The sequence below is a fragment of the Gorilla gorilla genome, chromosome 1 (genome assembly GCF_029281585.2).
Source record: "Gorilla gorilla gorilla isolate KB3781 chromosome 1, NHGRI_mGorGor1-v2.1_pri, whole genome shotgun sequence".
In the NCBI taxonomy this organism is placed as follows: Eukaryota; Metazoa; Chordata; class Mammalia; order Primates; family Hominidae; genus Gorilla; species Gorilla gorilla.
In genome coordinates this window covers 96,810,853-96,829,055 of record NC_073224.2, presented here as the reverse complement: position 1 = coordinate 96,829,055, position 18,203 = coordinate 96,810,853, and the positions used below count along the sequence as shown (strand labels likewise).

The 18,203-nt window shown below is 40.6% G+C and overlaps 1 long non-coding RNA gene across 1 annotated transcript in view; it reads right to left on the bottom strand.

The window, feature by feature from the left end:
- Positions 1-725: 725 nt before the first annotated feature.
- The window catches only part of LOC129527114 (uncharacterized), a 35,235-nt gene continuing 17,757 nt past the window's right edge, over positions 726-18,203 (bottom strand). The window contains exon 3 of the long non-coding RNA XR_008672047.2: positions 726-1,525. This is a non-coding gene — a long non-coding RNA (uncharacterized lncRNA). The remainder of the gene's footprint in view (positions 1,526-18,203) is intronic.

Below are 18,203 nucleotides of genomic sequence, written 5' to 3'. Positions count from 1 at the left end.
TGGGACCCCCCTATAACAAAAGACAGATTAACAAGAGAAAAATAGAAGTTTCTTAACATGTATGCCTCATATATACATAAAAGAAAACCCAGAGAAATGAGTAAATCTCTAGAGTAGATCTCAAAAAAAAAAAAGCATGTAAACTTCAGGCGTAAATGTCATTTTTCTCTGAAACAAAGAAAGAAGAGTGTGGGTAAAAGCCAGGTTAAGAGCAGATGGCCAGGAAAAGCGCCACAAAACGAGGACGAGGTTTGTTATGTGGATTTAAGTCTATGTCTTTTCCATTGATAAGAGTCTCTAGTGATTTAGTCCTCCTTCTCTTCTTCGTGCAGAGAGGAAAACACCCTTAAAAATTGAGGTTTCCTTCATTGATGTAAATTTCTCCTGCAAAAGGGCAACTTTTCAGAGCTACTCCTATGTCTGCAGTTTCTCAAAAATAACCAACTTAAAATGACCAATATAGCAAAGAGGCATATTTTGGGATGGCATATTGTGATCTCCTACAGTGATATTTTGGAGTGGTGTGTCCTGAGCCCCACCAAAGTTTATTTTTCTCTCATTATAAGTCTAAAGATAAGCAATCTACAGGTGACAGAAAGTCATCAAGGGCTCTTGGGAGACCAAGACTACTTCTATTTTGCGATAACATTCAACAAGCAACTTCTACGTCATGGTCCAAGATGGCTGCCAGAGTTCTTTTTATTTACATCACAGTTGTCAGAAAGGAGGAAAAGGGGTGAAAAGGAGCATGGCCCCTCTTATTCAGGACCATCCTGAAAGTTACATACAATATTCCTGCTTCTATATCAACGGCCATAGCTAGCAGCAAAAGAAGTTGGGAGACATAGTAATGATTTAGAAGAACCATGAGTCCAGATGAATTTGAAAGTTTATTACTAAAGCTAAAAGACAGAGGGAACATTGGAATGTCTCTTCCAGACAAGCATAGACCAAAGTATACTTGAGCATTTAGTATAATTTAACATAATGTCAAGGTGGCATTTAAAATCATTTAAAAGATGGTCAGATCATTGGCTAACCTTCAGGAGAAAAATTAAGCTAATGTTCCACCTCATTCTTTATATCAAAATAAATTCTAAATGGATTAAAGAGTTGGATTAAAAAAAATGAAATCATAGAAGAACTTTTTCATGCTTCCTTTCAACCAAAGCAACACTAACCCCAGGGTGCTGTTAGTAGGGAACAATCAACTGAAGAGTTGAGTCAGGTTGTATCATCCCAGCACAGCGCAGAAAACCATCTAACATTCAACATCAGACATTCCTTGCCACAAGGAATTCCTCCTTGGCTGCAGTCTTCTGGAGGCTCTACTGGTTTCCACGTGGCCAGAGCTTCTCCCCAGCTCCCCTCTTCTCTCCTCAACCTCTCACCTTCTTTCGACTTCCTGGCCCGTCATCTTCTCCAGTATCTTGAGCTGCCAACAAATAACTCAGTTCCCTCCTGTTCTGCTGTTTTGTGTGGAGTGATTCACTGCTCTGTTAGTCCCACCTCCTCTTTCCATGCCCTGAAAAAGAGGGAGAGGTGTTCACCATTCATGCTTTATCAAGACCATTAAGAATGTTTATAATTTTTAAAAATCTTTCTTGAGATGAATTCTACCATCCTCTTAAAGGCAGGAGCAGCTACAATCCTGTGAGTACATGTGTACAAATATAGGTCTCATTTTCTTCACACCTCATGTTTACATGTGCATACAATTAGAAAAAGGACTGAAAAAGCATACTTTGAAAATATTAACAACACTTCATTCTGATGACTGGGACTACAAGAGCATTTTATTTTCTCTTTGGGCTATTTTTTTTCAAAGCATCCACAATGAGTACACATCAATTTTTATTATAAAAATTATGTTTTTAAGTAATCAGATATAATAACAAAAAATCATTCTTTCGTTTTGTATTTTTCAAATGTAAATACTATTCACTTAGTCTTAGCTTCCTTTGCCCTCAGTTCTCATCAATCAACTTAGAAGAAAAGGCAAATTTATAAATAGGTATAATTAAAGCCTAAAATGTATATTTTAAAGATGTCGACAGGCAAAGAGAAAATAAAAAGCAACTATTAAATAATTCACAACACTAACACTTAGGTTCAAAACACGGATGAAGCCTATCCTGGATTTATACTATGTATTTCCTGGATTTATACCGTGGTTTGCCTTTCAGGAGTATTCAATCAAACTCATAGATATTTGACCAGATTCATGGCCCATGAATTTTAACCACAGATAAAATCTGATAAAATCTATCAACCTTGATGTTTAGTTTTCCAAAAATATTTATGTCAGTCATTCGTCTACATAAAATATGTAAGGGACAATTGACTCCTAGGTTGAGATCAAATATGTAAGTGATGTACATCACTGGTTACAGAGTGTAGTAAGTTGAATAGCATCACCCCCAAAATTCATGTCAGCATGGAACCTCAGAATGTGTCTTTCTTTGGAAATAGAGTCTTTGCAAATATAATTAGTTAAGTCATCAATTTATTGTGAATTTAGAAGAGAATCAGTCTGAAATACACTAGGAAGTCTGATTAATCAATGGAAGATACTGCACGAAGAATTCACAGATGCCATGAAGTTCTCATTGGGGTGCTCCTCCTCTTTGAACAGGGCGGTGGGGGAGGGAACATTTAGCATAATATTCCCTTAAGGAGGAGAGCCATAGAATATAACTACACATCCTTGGCAGCTCTGCCCAACTGGATGAAAAAGGCTGAAGCCTGAGGAATCAGGATTGATGGGTGACTGAGAAGAAGAAAGTCCAAGAACAGAAAATAATGTGGAGGACATGTCAGTGATAGGAGAAGTGTGCAGACTTTTGAATGGTCTAAGCACTGACCTCGTCAATGTTAGGGTCCAGCTAGAGCATCAGCACAGTGTGTGCCAACCTGGATACTAATCCAAGGGCTCATGAATCTAGCTCACCACCAACCTTGCCTGTCTCTGAAGAAAAAGTGCAAATAACTCAGAGCCAGAAGCTGATTTCATATGCAATACCTTCTGCATGGAAAGTATTCAATTCATAAATGATGATCATGTGAAACCTTCCTACCTTCAAAGGAGGAGAAACTAGTGGCCAGAGGAATAGGCAGATACAGCAACTAACTTTGTTGATAAAGCTCTTCGCCCTGGAAGAGTTTTATGCCAGTTTTACTAATTCAGCGAAGTTACCTGACTCAAGATGATTCCAATCAATTCTCAATTAATCCAAATGATAATGCGGATTATTCCTTTTGTGGATTATTAATACTTTTTTTCCATTCTAGGCAGACTTTTCTCTGTCATCTAGGCAGAACATTTGTGAAATGATGGCTGTGTTCAAGGAACCCAAATTAATTTCATTAATAGCTAAAGAAAAACATAATCCAAGAGATTACAAAGCCTGTTAGAAAAAAATCTACCTACTAAACAGAAAAATATGAAAATAGAGTGTAATAGTTAATAATGATAACAATAACACTTTGTTTTTATTAAACAAACATTATTAAAAGATATTGGTAGCATAACTGTGGTTTCTAAGCACGCTCATATCATGGTTTTTCTGTTCATCAGGTCTCTGTGACAGAGATGAGGTGGGGCATACACTATATTCCTTCTTTCCTGGCCTTGAATGTGGAGTCATTTCATTTATGTGAAGAAATGCTGACGTTGCAGACAGCCCCATGTTCCCAGTGTTCCCCCAATCTTTCTGGGGAACTTCCATTTGCTAGGGAGAGGTGCACGCCTTCCTATCTGGGACACTGGACATAGATTTTTCTGGCTCTGGGACTCTCTGGGCCAAGGTCTGAATGAGGATAAGGTGAAGGAGGCATCACTTTACAAAATTTAAGGGAGTGCTACAGTTTACTCTCTCTTCTTGGGCTGGGACATCTATCTGCTGCTGCCTTTGGAAACTGGAGCTCCTGGTCCTCAGGCCTTTAGACTCTAGGACTTGACACCAGCAGTTGCCCACCCCATCCCCAACCCCAAGCTCCAGTTCTCAGACTTTTGGTCTTGGACCGTTACACCATCGGCTCTCCTGGTTCTCAGGCCTCTGGACTTGAACTGAATTACACCACTGGCTTACCTGGTTCTCCAGCTTGCAAACAGCATATCATGGAATTTTTTGGCCTCTATAGTCACACGAGCTAATTCTCATAATAAATCTCCTCTCATGCATCTACATGTGTCCTATTGGCTCTGTTTCTCTGGAGAATCCTGAATAATACAACCAGCCACCCCACGGCAACTCTTGCCTATATACACCCGATTCTCATTGCCACCAGAGGAAACGTCAACATGCAATCATGCAAATTTGATCACGTTATTCATTAACAACATTTTCATAGCTTCCCAATGCTCTTGCGATATGGACCACACCTCTTACTGTGGTCTACAAGACCCTGCAGGATCTGCCATCTTCCCATCTATCCAGAATCATCTCACACCAAGCTCCCTTATTCTTTCCCTTATTATAGAAGGGAAGCCTCCACATTATAGAAGGCTATATTGGCCTTCTTTCAGATCCCCCAGAATGCAGTGTTCCCTCCTGACACAGGACCTTTGCACAGGCTGTTTTCTCCACCTGACATGGCCTCCCTTCTTCCCCCTCACCCTCACTTCCTCCATGTGCCCTTGGCTCTTCTTCAGATCTCAGCATTATTGCTCCTCTCTCAAAGGAGGGTTTCCTGACCACCTAGATTAGGCCCGAGTACTGCAATTGCTAATTTTTTGTGTCAACTTGAAGGGTGTTTTTGGTTTTCATGTATTTATTTTTTTAATTTTTTTTTTTAAGAGAGGGTCTCACCCTTTCCTGGCTTGTGTGCAGTGGTATAATCTTGACTGACCGCAGCCTTGACCTCTGGGCTCAAATGATCCTCCCACCTTAGCCTCCCAAGTAGCTCGGACTACAGGCATATACCACTACTCTTGGCTTTTTTTTCTATTTTTTGTAGGATGGGGTTTTGCCATGTTGGTCAGACTGGTCTTGAACTTCTGAGCTCAAGCAATCTGCCCACCTCAGCCTCCCAAAATGCTGGGATTACAGGCATGCGCCACTGCACCCAGGCTTGAAGGGTGTTTTTGGATGAGATTAGCATTTAAATCAATACACTTTGGGTAAGGCAGGGTGACCTCCATAATGTGGGTGCATCTCATCCAATCAATTGAAGGCCTCAATCGAATAAAAAGACTGGCTATCCTGAGCGAGAGGGAATTCTCCAAAAGACTGCCTTCATACTGGAGCTGGAACCTTGGCTTTCCTGGGTCTCCAGGCTGCTGGCCTTCAGAATAGAACTATATTGTAGATTTGGACTTGCCAGTCTCCATAGTCATGAGAGCCATTTCCTTATCATAAATTTCTCTCCCTATATCTACATATGTGTATACACACACACACACACACACACACACACACACTCACACATCCTCTTTGTTCTGTTTCTCTGGAGAACCCTGCCTAATGGGTACCTACTAGGGGCTCTTATAACATTGTGTTCGTCCTCATCATAGCATGAGTCTTTGCTTATAGGCTCTAAATTTCATGGTTGCATGATTAGTGCCTGTTTTTCCCCTCACTCTTATATCCCAAATGCCTAGCTCTGTTCCTGGCTTACCAAGCAGGCTGTTGGTAAATATGCATTTAATACATAATACATCAGGATAAACCTTGCACTCATGGAGCTCAGTGTAGTGGGAAAAGACGGCAAGTTATTGGGCCCTTTTAGTGCACGGTGACAGAGGCCTTTACTGCAAGCACAGTAACCACATGCCACAACAATGAGGCTCCTGACCCAAGGTATGGGGCAGGAATAGGCCACAAAAGTCTCTCTGAAGGAGGTAACACCTGACCTGCACCTTAAAGAACAAGCAGGAGTTGACCACAAGGCATAGGGAAGGGAAGTGTGCTGGGAAGGGAAGGAGGAGCAGCCTGTGCAGAGGTGAAAGGCTCCACCCTGGGCAAATCGCCTCAACCAGAACCCAGCAGGGGCACCTTCCTAGAACAAGACTTGGCCCAGCTCTCTCATCGATTTGGGGCTGGAGGCGCAAGAGCAGGAGGAGTTGGGAGGCTCCTCCCATCCTTGCACCCCACCACCCACTCACCACCATGCACCTGGGAGCCGCAAGCCTGTAATCCGCACTGACTGCCAGTGATCTTAGGTTCTTATCATTTCCTACTCGTAATTGCCTTCTAACAGGCCTCCTTGCTTCCAGCTCTCATCTCCCCACCTCTCCCAGACTCAATATTTGTATAATTCAAGTCTGGTCTTGTCTCTCCCCTGAGGAAATCTTGCAGTTCCTCTCCAATCCTTTAGTGGGGGGATGCCTGGCTCTTGGTCATAACCAGAAGCCCTGCCTCTCTCCATTCTTCTTTCTTTCCATTCCCCATCCTGTCCCCTAAGCTCTTGCCTTTTCAAGGGCCGGCAGTCCTGAGTGCCTCTGGATTTTGATGGCACCAGAACTTTACATGTTCCTCCCTGACTTCCCACTTGGCTGACTCCTGTGTTCCCTTGGAATCCCACCTTCCCTGTCTTGAGGCCCACCCTGCCCCTGCACACACCTCTCCCAGCAGCTGTCCCCTTCCTGGGCAGGCCTTAGCCCAGCATTTGTCACTGTGTGCCAGTAGTCTTTTTTCTTTTTTTTTTCTCTCCCAACAGACTTTGAGCTCCTTGAAGGCAGAGACCATATATTACTCATCTTTGTGTCCCCTGACCTGACTCCATAAGGACTAAAAGATGAAGCCATAAATCAGCATAGGAATGATAGAGTAACATCTCCCCTGCTGCCCCCTCAGAGTCAGCCAGTAAAGGGACCCACCCACCAGCCAGAGAGCAAGATCAGCATGGTGTCCTCAGGGCACGAGGCACCCCAGGAGTTAAATAACCAAAGCCACCACCTAATCCTAAGAGACTAACATGATGGATGCAGCCTGTTCGCCAAGAGGCAGGTAGGAGTGGTGTTGGCCCCAGAAAAGCCAGACCGTATCTGTACACATGCATCCCCATTATTCCCTCCGTTGAGAGGCACACCTGCCACCTCCATCCCCCCTCCACAGCCAAGGTCTCCCCAGGCTCACTGTTGGCCCCAGCTGTCAGAAGTGACTGTTAGACTTCTGCCCCTGCTCCACTGCTGCCCCTCTCTCTGGGGCTGGATGGGTGCATGGCACCAAAGCTCTTGAGGGCAGAGCCTCCCCATCCCCATCTTCCCATCCCACCCCATGAGTCTCACAGGTGTTTCACTGGATGGCAGGGGATGCTGGTTGACTGCCCAGTGCCACCAGATGGCCGTGTTCTAGCCTGCTTCACTTGCCCTCTCTCTTCCCAGAGGGAAGCCCTCAAAGACCCCAGGCCAAGGGTCCAGGCACCATCCCTAAGCAACCAGGCAATCATATCTGGGAGTGCCAGAACACACTGTCACTGGAGAGAGAAGCCACAGACTGGAAACCTAGCTTTCTTCTCTTGCCTGTCAGAAAAGTGTCCTCTGAGTTACCAGCAAGCCTGCTCTTTTTCCAGAGGGTGATCTCTTTTCTCCCCTCATGTTCAGGCGGAGATACCTGCTTGGAAATCTCAGAGTTCCTTCAATGGTAACTTTCCAAGGAGGGAAAAGTCGACCCGCACTACTACTTAGCCTGAAACATAGCTCTCCCTAGGCCTAGATGGGGAGGAATCATGCAGCCTGCCCACCCTGTGTTTTCCAATCCAGACCTATGACATTTTATAGGCAGCAAGACATTTTACAGACTGCAAGCGAGGCGAATAAAATGGCCTGTTTTTGAAGATTTGGGAAGCAGGTAAAAGTCTAGGAGCTTGGCAGCTATGAGGTCAGAAAGGTCTTTGTACAAACAGTTTTGTAACTTAAAATAATTCCTACACTCCCAGGTCACCTCCCATATAGTCAGTCAGAGCCCAGGTGAGCTAAACCTTCACCCTACTCTCTGGGTTATCATGTGTCCCAGTCCCGAGGCCGAGTTTGCCTTCAGCAACTCCCTCTTCCTCCAACTTTCTCCCTCGTCCCCCTCTCCCCTTACAGTAAACTTAGGACTCCAAATTTTTTGGAAGTGTAGCTTAGGATCACATTATAATTTTCATGGGCCTTAGCTACTTTGGCCTTAGAGAGCCTCACCTCCATAATTTCTTTTTTTTTTTTTTTTTTTTTTTTGTGACAGGATCTCGCTCTGTCACCCAGGCTGGAGTGCATTGGTGCCATCATAGCTCACTGCAGCCTCGAACTCCTAGGCTCAAGCAATTCTCCTGCCTCAGCCTCCCATGTATCTGGGATTACAGGTGCCTGCCATCACACCTGGCTAATTTTTTTTTAATTTTTAATTTTTATTTTTGTAGAGATGGGGTCTGGCTGTTTCCCAGGCAAAATGTAATGTAAGCTGGATTCCTTATTATATTCATTATTCTTATATTTATTTTTTCTTTGTATTTCAAAAGAACTTAAAATTAAAACATTTTCATGGGTTCCAGTAAGTATCATGGCCCCAGATGGTGTGCCTCCTGAATGGAATGGGTAGTTGGCCCAGATGTAACTCACAGCACCCCACCTGCTCAGAAGATGCACAAACCTGCCTGCGCCCTCTGTCGGCAGCAGCAGTAGAGGCCTTCAAGGAAGCCCAAGTCACTTTTTAGAGACTAGCGGCCCGTGGTTCCAGTGGCCTCTCTGCTTTGCCCTGACTACCACAGACAACCCTCAAAATAGCCAGAATACCTTGGTCTAATCAAACCAGTCCTTGAATTGTTGGTTCCTGGATCCAAAGGTTTCTCCAACCCTAGACATTACAGCATATGGAGTTGCAATGGGATTCTATCATCATAAAATTGCATTTCCTTAAAAAACTATGTGGAAACCTCAGGAATTTGGGGAAACAGAAATTAAATTGTAGTGTACAGGTGGATGTCAATAGAAAGGTAAAATTAAATTTACATTATAAATGAGGATAGACCCACAACACTTTGAATTATTCTTTCAGCTAACAATTTATCAGAGCAACCGACATCATAAGGTCAAGTATTCATGAATTCCCATTCCATTAAAGCCTTCACTTAGCAGCCTATACATGTATTCGGTGAATATGAATGTTCGCAATGAAAATATTTGCCTAATAAATGAATCGACTAAATCAAAACATTAAAACTCTGTGGTTGAAAAGTTATGAAAACATCCATATTTAATTATTAAATTATATTTTAACTACATCAATCAAATCATTACTTAAACACATCATTTGCTGAAATTTTGCACACTTATTCTAGAATACTTTTGTAAACAGAAAAAAATAAAGATAAAAGTTTCAAATAAACTGGATTATTTAGACTGCTAAATTACCAAGTGAAGGGTTGTTTTGTATTTCATCAGTCTGATAAATTTGAATAGGGACACATCACGTTTCCCCAAGTGGGGAGGGACACACCTGTAAAAGATTTAGAACAGGCATGTCTTGTTTTACATAAATACTTGTATTATGAAATTGTAAAACATAATCAGAGAACCAAATAACTCGGCCTCTTAAGTCCCATTTTTAAAATGGAAACTTGGACTAGTCAGTACTTTCCAAGCATTTTTAGTTATAAAAATGCCTTCGTAAAGTGAAATGGTCATAGTTAATAATGACAGTTAATCTTTGTGTTTTCACATATTGTCTCATTTCATCCTTACAAGACCATATGATCAGTGTCATTATGTTACAGCTGAGGGAAGCGGGGCTAGACGAGTTTAAATAACATACTCAAGATCACACAGCTAATGAACGAACCAGAACTCAGACCCAGTTCTGTTGAACTTGAAATCTCATGCCCTTCAATCCCTCAGACTCCTCTCTATGAAGTGGAAGGGGAGGTTTTGCCAATTGAATAGAAGTTAGGGGCTCCTCACAGCCCCACTAACTCCACTTCTCATCCAGGGAGCTCAACTTGAAAAACATCCCTTTTTTCCTATTAAAAAAGATTTCAAGTAAGAGTTTTGCCTTTATAGCAGGTCGAATAACTCTTGATTTGATAAAACTTTTATCAAGCTTAAAATACAATTTTTAAAATTCTCATAGTTCTTTTGTGTCTCCCAAACAGATCCAGTGATTCCCAGAAGTCCGCAGACCCCACCCCAATTAAGAAATTCAAGCAAAATTCAGGCAGGCGGCCAAATGCACAATAATATGGCATATAGTGACATCTATTGGTCAATTGTGATATTGCATCCAACTTCCTTTCACAGGAAATGTAACAGGAGCTGGTTGATGTGGAATTATACTAGTCTCAGGTATAAATCAAAATAAGAAAAATTCCTTTCATACAGAGAAAGCAGAAGGGAGATCTTGGAATCTCCATGTTCAGTTAAAGGTCTGAGTCCTAGTCCTGATTTTACCATAAATAACTTGGTATAGGCTTGGTTAAGTCACTTGGTCTCAGGAGCCTCATCTTCAATCAAACAGGGTCACGCCCTCTCAGAGGCCCTCAAAACACTAAAGGACACCCTCAGGGCCCTCTAGAAAAGGCAGAGTCAAGTGAGTGTGGCTACTGTCTTCACTCCCACATCTAGGCACATCTATTTTTATCTTTTCATACGTGAATTTTCTTTCTAAAGTTTCAAAAATATTCTGTTTCTACTATTCGGACCTGGTCAGCCCACGTCAACATTTACTGTACCCAGCACATTTTAGGGTCCTGTACTAAATCTATTCTTGTTTAGTTTTGTTTTGTTTTAGAGACAGGGTCTCTCTCTGTCGCCCAGGCTGGAGTGCAATGGCATGATCACAGCTCATTGCAGCCTCAAACTTCTGGGTTCAAGCAATCTTCCCACTTTGACCTCCCAAGGAGCTGGGATTACAGGCATGAGCCACCAGGTCAGTCCGATGTACTGAATCTTTGTAATTTACAAAAATAGGAATCTAGCTCCCTTCCCTTTAAGAACTTACAATTTAGTTGTGGAATAAAACAAACACATCATCTACTCATTCCTTAACTAAGCATTTTTGTCAAATCAATTGGGAGATTTTCTTCCATGAGATCATATCTCTGATTTTATAAAACAAGTCAATGAGAGAGAGAAAATTCTTTTTATAGTCAATCTTGCTGGAAGGCATCTTTACCATAAAATAAATGTTTCAGGAGTCTCTTGGGAAGAATTCATGATGCAGTTGAGATCCACTGTCATCACTATGTAACAGTGTTCCTTCTCACGGGAATTGGATGAGATTAAGAGACTTTGTGAATATTCTCTGTTGTGCTTAAGCAAAGTTTATAAGGCTCTTGGTGTCCCAACCAAGAATATAGGCTTTGTATAGGCAAGAATGGGAGGCATAAGATATCTATAAATTTCCCACTAAAAGCTCATCTTCACTTAGAAACCAAAGTGTTTGATTATTAAGCATTTCAAGAATAGGGAGAAATGTACTCCTCAATGATCCAAATAAGGTAATAATGTCATAAATAATGATTGATTAAGCACTTACTCTAGCCCTGAAACTCTCCTAACAGTTTTACCTCATTTAATTTTCACATCCCTAAAAAGTACAATCTATTTTTATCATCATTTTAGAGAAGAGGAAACTGCGGCACAGAGTTATAAAATAACTGAGGAAGTTATGATTAGCTAACTCCACTGATCCAGATTGCCTGCCCTTGCGAAAGTTGTAAAAGGAGGTCATAACAGTACCCCTACCCCACAGGCTACCAGTTACCCCCAAGGACTTGGCTGTAGGCACAGCCTGCACCCAGCTCTGGGCTCAGGGACTTTCTGGACAATTGCACAAGGTCAGGAGTGGCATGGGCAATGCCTGAATATTGCCCAGCCTTTTATGTTAGAAAAAAAAGAAAAAGAAAGTGAAGTTCTTTAGGCCTGTCTCTGTCTCATAGCACTCTGCATAATCTGTCTTGTTGTGGTCAAAATGCAATATGTACACTACTTTAGAAGGTTATCAAATCAGAGATGTTCTCCTGCTCAGGTTGGGCCCAACTGAATGATATCGGGGCAAAGTGATGAGAGTTTCAAGACTCCAACAGACATAAAAGAATAAAAGAGTTATTTCATTGTCCCATTTTTTCCTCTACCCTAGAAAGTCCAAGAAACACTTGATTGTAATGTGTACAGTTTCCAGATTTTGACCGAAGATAAAGTTATTTTCAAATATCTGAGAAATCTAAGACCACGTTCCCTACCCTACCTTCCCCCGTCCTCAAGTTAAAGACCCACAGACCACAGCCAAGCCCCTGGGCAAAGCTGGATAACTCTCAAAGGGGAAGTATCTGACCTTTCAATTATATTCCCAATAATGAGGATGATAAGCTTGAGTCCCCCAATCATAACTCACTGCCACCTTAGACCTGCTGAATGGACAGGTCTGCTCTGACAGATACATTATGAGGCACGCAAAGAACAAAGAACCTTTCTCTGAGGAATTTCATAATCACTGTGTCTTTTCTTCTCCTTCTTTTAATATGTGTAATTTATCTTCTCTTGGAAAGGTGCATATAAATTTTAATGCAACTTGCTTAAGAACAATTAACAAAGTCACAATTTGAGAATCCTATTTGTTTCCCAGGAGAAAGGGAAACATCTGAACTGCATGCTGAGTACTAAGGAGACTTCAGGCCCTTAAAGAGGAATTTAACTAGAAGGTATCCCTGATTGTCAGGCCCTTAAGACAATAAAACATATCTGTGTGATCATAAGACAGCCCCATCCTTCAACACTGACTAAAAAGCCTTAGGTGACATTGAACAAGCAGGCACATATCTCAGGACTTCAAGATTAGAGAGATGGAGCCCTCCATCTCTAGTCAAATAGAACACTAGTCACAGAATTTCTGTAAAGGAAGAGTATTAAGGACATTGTCCAATCTCCAGTTCTATGTACTTTCCCCTTCCACAATGTGTTTGGCAAATGGTCAGACTCCCTTTCTATTGTCCAGAGGCTAGGAGGAAAAGATTATCTTATTCCACATTAGAAACAAATGCTTATCCCCCAGGTGGCTATAAATCCCAGGTGGCATTCAGGTAGTTTCCCTTGTAACCTGCTGATGCAGCTGAAATTTTCTCAAGTATGGATTGGAAAAAAGAAGCTGCCTATCCATCTCTACCCTCCTTGCTAGGCTCTGGGAGGCATGCTGAATGCACAAAAGGCCCACTTTTCAACTTGAGAGTCAATACAAGTGGAATAGCCAGTGTTTCCAATTCAGCATGACAATCTGAGTCAATGCATTTAACACTCTCCCTTCATAACTTGCAGCTGAAATGACCTACGCAAAAGAAGAGGACAAACACTCCACTCCTTGGTGTGACAGGACCAGAGATGAGTGACGATCATAAGACTGTCATTTTGTTGAGGGCAGTGTCAAATTCAAACTCCACCACCACCTTGAGAAGGAAACAGGTGCTGGAGCTCTCAAGGAGGGCCGGTTGGTCCCAGGGATGCTCAAGACTTGTTCACAGCACAGAAGGCATGGAGAATGGAGCAGAGGTTCTGATGAGGTTTGCTCTTGGGGAGGGCCGCCATGCTGGCTGGAGGGGTACTGCTGCCTGCCCCGGTGGGCTTCAGCTGCTGTGACAATCCCAGGAAGAGCCCTTCAGCCAGAGATGAGGCTGCCTACCTATGGCCACCTCTCTTCTTACTTCTCATACACCATGACACTTCTAAGGTGGTTAAGGTCAAGAAAATATAAACTTATTTCCTGTGCCAAGACTGAAAGGCTTTCACAGGGATGCATAATCTCTGAGAGAACACTTACCCATTCCCATGCTGGACAGGCATAAGCCTTCCATTGTAAGGATGAGAAAATGGAGAAAAATGACCACATATAGAAATAATGGGGCCAATATGAGGAGTGCCAGACAAACTTAATAAAATAATATTTATCTGGATTTATTCTAGCAAACATTGACTGTCAAAGATAAAGAAAAAAGGCCTGTAACCATCCAGGCTGAAAACAAAACGGAACAGGCTATTTACACTGAGAAATAGCAGATTTCTCCTCAGCAACCTTAAATGCAAAAATGTCAAAGGCAGACGAGATAATACATGTGTGTAAGGAATATATACAGCAGTGTAAATAAGTGTGCCTCAGCTGCATACGTCAGCATGGATGGCTCATATACACATAATATTGGGCAAAAAAGGGTATCATTGGGCAATCATGCCATATGATTCTATATAGATGGTCCCTGACTTACATTGTTTTGACTTTACCATGGTGCAAAAGCAATATGCCTTCAGTACACTCCTGATAAACCCATCTGATTTTTAACTTACATTAGGTTTGGGTTTATCAGGACGTAATCCCATCATAAATCAAGGATCAGCTGCATATGTGAAGACTAAAAACAGCCAAACTAAACAACATGTTGTTAAAGGATACATATCTAAGAAGTGAAACTATCAGCAAACAGCAAGGATATTTTAACTCAAAACTCAGGATAATGGTTTTGTTTGAGGAAGAAGAAAAATGCAATTGGAAAACAATTTCTAGGCATTGACGATGTTCTATGTCTTAAGCTAAGTGATGACTATATGGGTATTTATTTTATTATTATCCTTTAAACTGTACAAATGCATGTTATACACTATTCTGTATTTATAATATGCTTCACATTAAAATTGGAAAAAAAAAGTAGAAAAGAAAATAATATGTATTAATCAGGGATCTCCAGAGACATAGAACCAAAAAGGTATATATAGAGAGAGATATACAGAAAGAGATTTATTATGAGGGATTGGCTCATGGGATTATGAAGGCTGAAAAGTCCCTCAATCTTCTTGAGTCCCGTAAGCTGGAGGCTCAGAAGAGCCAGCGGTATAGTTCCAGTCCAGGCCCAAACTCCAGAGAATCAGGAGAGCTGATGTCTGAGGGCAGAAGTTGGATATCCCAGCTCAAGAAGAGAGAACATCTGTGTGCAGCTGGGTGGGAAAAAAATTTTAAGATAAAAAATAAATTAAGAAAAAAGAAGAGAGAACAAATTCACCCTTCTTCCACCTTCTTGTTCCATTCAGACCCTCAACAGATTGGATGACACCTGCTCACACTGGTGGAGTGGTCTTCTTTACTCAGTCTACTGATTCAAATGCTACTCTCTTCTGAAAATAACCTCACAGACACACCCAGAAATGTTTTACCAGCTATCTGGGCATCCATTAGCCAAGTCAGGTTGACGCATAAAATTAACCATCACAATACATAAACAAAAAATTAACTTTTTTAGAGAATTTTTAAAAATACCAGTTAATGCAATTAAAGAATTAAGTATGGTCAGCAGTAGAAATATTAAATGAAGTACATTTTAAGAAAAAAAAACTTCAGCTGCTGCTTTAGTTGTGTTGAAAATAAATTTTCTAATAAGAAAAAAAATGACAAAGCACCAAAAAGAGAAAGAACAATTACAATAGACAAATCTCATTTATGAAAACAGATAAAAATTCCTAATTGCCTTTTAAAGGCAAATTAGATTAAGAAGTATATTATTAGGGTTTATTAAGTAGTGTTAGACATTGGTAGGATTCATAATAAAAATACATACATGGCTTAAACTATGTGAAGCATATAAACCCTTAGAAAAATCTCTTATTATAATGTATTAAATTTAGAGAAGTCACAGGATAATATCAATAGATATTGAAGAGTTATTTGGTCTGATGAAATTCCACATATATTACTGATATTAATACAAAATCAAAACATCAGAGAACTATAAAAAGTATATTTCCTTGACACAATAAAAAAATGCTTACTTCATACCTAAAAGTCAAGCACAAGGGGCATTCCCATTAAAGTTAGGTACCGTATAAAGATGCCTGCTATTATGAGCCTTGTGTTAGTCAAGGTTCTTCAGAGAAACAGAGCCAGTAGGATACAGAGGGGATTTATGAGGGAATTGGCTGCTCACATGACCACAGAGGCAAAGTCCCACGACCAGCCACCTGTAAGCTAAAGAGAACCAGGGAACTTAGAACCAGGGAAGCTGACCGTGCAGCCCCCAGTCTGGGGCCAAAGGCCTGAGAGCCCTGGGAGGTCACTGGTGCAAGTCCCAGAGTCCAAAAGCCAAAGAACCTGGAGCCTGATGTCCAAGGGCAAGAGGAGGAAAAGCCTCCCACTCCAGAGGAAAGACAGCAGAGACAGAGAATCTGCTGTCTTTCTCCTGTTTGTTCCAACCAGGCCCCCAACCAGTTGGACAATGCCTGCCCCCATCGAGGGCAAGTCTTCTTCTCTCAGTCCACTGACTCACCCACCAATCTCTCCTGGAAACAGACACACCCAGAAACAAACCAGCCATTTAGGCATCTCTCAATCTCCTCATGTTAAAAATTAAAGTTAAAATTAACAGTCATAACCATTATTCAAAATGTGAGAAATTTTTAGGCAACTGTAATAAGGCGAGAAGAAAGAATTAGAAAGTATATATTTTGGAAAGAGAAGATAAAATTATAATTTTTTGCATGATGATATAATTACTTGAAACCCCAAGAAAATTAGCCACAAAACAGTTAGTACTAATTAGAGAATTCGTGTAATGTGTCCAATTGCAAAATAAATATACAAAACTTAATAGCATCCTGAAATGCCTTCAGGGATCAGGCAGACAACAAAAATGAATAACGTACACTGGTGGGGACCTTTCCTGATGATAGGAAGCAATTGCCTCCCAGCTCCTGCACATTTTTGTCAAGGGAGACTGTGAGTCTAGAGTTGCCAGATATTCTGATTTTTAAGGAGAATTTGTAAAAACAGATTCTTGTATAAAACTTTCTGATTTTTAGATGCAGATAACTAATTCAAAAATATTCTGAACTAAATATATTCATAGGCTGGATATTGCCATGGGCCTCCAGTGTGCAACTTTTGATCAGTGCTTTCCTTTATAATTAATCTGCAAATATAGCAGAAGTAATGTGAAATGGTATAAAAAATTGATTAATCTTTGAATAGTGAATCATTTGAAATAAATTAAATTAAATTTCTACTTCTTGTATTATACCAAATAAAGTCTACAGGGTAATGATTTAAAGCAAAAAATGGAACTAAACAAGCAGTAGAAAAAATATATATAGGTAAGTATTTATATAATTTCAAGTTGGGAAATGCTTTCTTAAAAATAACAAAAGAAAATATTTGCAAACTATTCATTTGACAAGGGACTAATATCTAAAATATACAAGAAACTCAACTCAATACCAAAAAAACACAAATAATTATATTAAAAGTGGGCAAAGAATCGGAATAGACATTTCTCAAAAGGAGACATACAAATACACAATAAGTATATTTTTAAAATGTTTAACACCACTAATCAGGGAAATGCAAGTCAAAATCACAATGAGATATCACCTTATCCCAGTTGGAATAGCTATTATCAGGGGAAAAAAACAAATGCTGACAAGGATGTGGAGAAGGGGAACTGTTATACACTGTTGGCGGGAACGTAAATTAGCATAGTTACTACCGATAAGAGTATGAAGATTTCTCAAAAAACTTAAAGTAGACTTGCCATGCAATCCAGCAATTCCACTACTGGGTATTTATCCAAAGGAAAGGAAATCAGTGTATCAAAGGGGTATCTGCACTCCTATATTTAATGTAGGACTATTCACAATAGCATAGATATGGAAGCAAACTGTGTCCATCAAGGGGAAAATGGATAAAGAAAATGTACATATACACAATGGAATACTATTTGGCCATAAAAAAGGGGATGAAATCCTATTATTTGCAGCAACATGGATGGAACTAGAGGTCATTATGTCTAGTGAAATAAAACAAGCACAGAAAGACAAATCACTCATATGTGAGAGCTAAAAAATTTGATCGCAGGGAGTTAGAGAGTAGAATGATAGATACCAGAGGGTGGGAAGGGTATGTGTGTGGATGGGGGGGATGAAAAGAGGTTGATTAATGAGTAAAAACAAACACTTAGATGAAAGGAAAAAGCTGTAAAGTTTGATAGCAGAGTGGGGTGACTATAGTTAACAACAATACCTTGTATATTTCAAAATAGCTGGGAGAGAGGACTTGAAATGTTCCCAACACAAAGAAATGATAAATGTTTGAGGTGGTGAATATCCTAAATGCCCTGACTCGATCACTACACATTCCATGCATGTATCAAAATAGCACTTGTACCCTATAAATACGTACAAATATGTATCAAAAAATAATGTCTACAATAACAACATTATAAAAATAGCAACAGAGAAATCATAAAAAGAAAAACTGGCC